Raw genomic sequence first — 3,167 nt, 5'->3', positions numbered from 1 at the left:
GAATTCTTTTTACTCCTTATCCCCTTCGTCGCTCTGGTAAGGTCTCGTGGCATAGGTGTTTTCCTCACTCTTCTACCCTTTTTCACTCAAATTTTTTTAGGATCACGCGGGTATTGTGGAACCGTTCTGATATCATTGTGACGGGGATTCTGTCTTGGTGCCTCTTGACATTTAGGGGTTGTGGCAGTGTCCCGGGGAGTTGAGCTCCAAGGTGTTTTCATCACAGTGTTTATCGTTTTAGTTCTGGAATACCAGAGGACACCGACATAAAAAACACTTCTATACTCTTTGTGGTGAGAGTAGTTTGACGACACCTAGTACTGGGGAGAGCGATCGAATGTATTGCCATAGCTAGTATATTGGATGTTTTCAAAGGTCTGAGGTACACAATTTCCGAAGGTTTCTTGGTTATGTGTTGAAGGATGGATACAGTTGGAGCGTAGGGCTTGTTAGTTGTGTGATATATTGTGCCTTCCTATATCCCCCAACACCGGATTACATAACCAGAAAGCTTTGGGAGTTAATAGGTGGGAATTCAAGTAGCTCTAAGTTATCTTTCCGACAGATATTTTGTATGAGATTGGGGAATCTTTACCATGTATTTGTTCTAGTTGTACCTTGTTGTTTTATTCTTCAACCTCCTTCTAGTGGCTTCTCATTCAGATGGTCGTATCATATTAACTTTGGATTGCATTCGTTCAATCCCTATTCGGATGTTAATTGTGAAGACTATAAAATATCCAGCCTTTGATTCAGCTTATCTATCATTTCTATGGTGGTTCTAATGGATGTCATCTTCTTCAGGATGGCTCCCCCAACTCATTTGAGCCCGGGCCGTAACGATGGAGAGCAGTCGAACCCTCCGCCACCTCCCCCAACTCGTTTGGCAAAGGGTGGAAGGCTTGGCCTTTTGCTCGGTGTTTTGTTCCACTCTTGTCGCCTTAGTTTACGTCATACCGGTGTTATGTTCCTTGAATTTGCGTTCCTTACACGGTTGGGGTTTATGGGCCCCCCTTGACCGTTCGCTTTGAATAAAACTCTTCCAACAAGGCCCAACTTTGGTTTTACCATTTGCCTAATAACAACTAAAATTTGCATAGGGAGTAATTAACCCGAGGATTCTTAATCAACCCCCGTGCCAATGCTCCTCATGAGTGTTGGTCCAAACTAGAGCAATGTGCGGGGCCGCCCCAGGGAGGTTATTTTGGCACATGTACACGTCGCTCATCCGTCATGGCCTAAGACGAGATACGTGTGGCTCCTATCGGGGCGTCGGCACATCGGGAGGTCTTGCTAGTTTTTTTACCATTGTCGAAATGTCTTGTGGACCGGGATTCCGAGCTTGATCGGGTTGTTCTGGGAGGAGTTTTTCCTTCATTGATCGTGAGAGCTTGTCATGGGCTAAGTTGGGACACCCCTGCAGGGTTTAAACTTTCGAGAGCCGTGCCCACGGTTATGTGGCAGATGGGAGTTTTTAATATCCGGTTGTAGTGAACTTGAAGCTAATCTCTTTAAAACACACCAACCGCGTGCGTAGCCGTGATGGTCTCTTTTCGACGAGGTTCGGGAAGAGAATACGGTGGGGTTATGTTTGAACGTAAGTAGTTCAGGATCACTTCTTGATCTTTACTAGATTGCGACCGTTTGTGTAGCTTCTCACCTTGTTTTTGTATTCATATGTTAGCCACCATACAAATGCTTAGTGCTTGCTGCAACTCCACCATATATCCATACCTTACCTTTAAGCTTTGGTAGTCTTGCTACCGAGGGTGTTGAGGTTGCTGAGTCCCCGTGGCTCACAGATTACTACACACACAGTTGCAGGTACCGATGAGACTAACGCAGGTGATGACACTGAGCTCCTATGGGAGTTTGATGCAGAACGTGGTCATTACTGTGTGACTTATCCAGCCGATCGGTAGAGGTCCTAGTCGGAGTATCCATGGGCCTAGTAGCAGGGTAGTTTTCCTTTTCTATCTAGTCCATAGTCGGACACTACTTTATGTATGGATGATTGTATGTTGATCCTTATTTATGCTATTTGGGGCAAGTGATGCCTGGATTCTCGTACTCTTTCTATTCACTCAGGTTGTATGAATTTGTGTATCACCTTGCTACGCATCCAAAATGCAATTGTGCCCCAATCATGAATTCATCATATGATTGGGATAGAACTACATCTTGGGCGTTACAAGTTGGTATCAGAGCTCGTAATTATGCTCTGATAGCAACTTGTAATGGAAATGCAATTGTGCTCTGATCTTGGATGATAGAAATGCAATCCTTAACAAACAAGATCAGAGCACAATTGAATTTTTTCCATTATAAGTTGGTATCAGAGCACAATTACAAGCTCTTATACCAACTTGTAACGCCCAAGATGCAGTTCTATCCTAATCATGTGATGAATTCATGATTGGGGCACAATTGCATTTCAGACGCATAGGAAGGTGATACACAAATTCATACAACCTGAGTGAATAGAAAGAGTATGAGAATCCAGGCATCACTTGCCCCAAATAGCATAAATTAGGATCAATGTACAATCATCCATACATAAAGTAGTGTCTGACTATGGACTTGATAGAAAAGGAAAACCACCCTGCTACTAGGCCCATGGATACTGCGACTAGGACCTCTACTAATCGGCCGGATAAGTCACATCGTAACGACCATGTTCTGCATCAAACTCCCACAGGAGCTCAGTGTCATCACCTGCGTCAGTCTCATCGGTACCTGCAACTATGTTTGTAGTAATCTGTGAGCCACGGGGACTCAGCAATCTCAACACCCGCGGTAGCAAGACTATCAAAGCTTAAAGGTAAGGCATGGATATCTGGTGGATTTGCAGCAAGGACTAAGAATTTGTATGGTGGCTAACTTACAAATACAAGAAGAAGGAGAGAAGCTACGCAAACGGTCGCAATCTGGTAAAGATCAAGTAGTGATCATGAACTACTTATGTTCAAACATAACCCCACCGTGTTATCTTCCCAAACCTTGTCAAAAAGAGACCCTCGCGGTTACACGGATGTTTGCGGACAGGTGTGCGGTCATTTTGTGCATGATGTTGGTGACCCGTCGTGGCACATGGCATGGCACATGTGCCAGACTAGATGCACAGACGTATGTGCCAAGAGGGAACGTTCCTATGGCCCGACGTGGAC

The sequence above is a fragment of the Triticum urartu genome, chromosome 2 (assembly GCF_003073215.2).
Source record: "Triticum urartu cultivar G1812 chromosome 2, Tu2.1, whole genome shotgun sequence".
Lineage (NCBI taxonomy): Eukaryota > Viridiplantae > Streptophyta > Magnoliopsida > Poales > Poaceae > Triticum > Triticum urartu.
The sequence above is the reverse complement of the archived record's forward strand: the minus strand, read 5'-3'. Positions refer to the sequence as shown.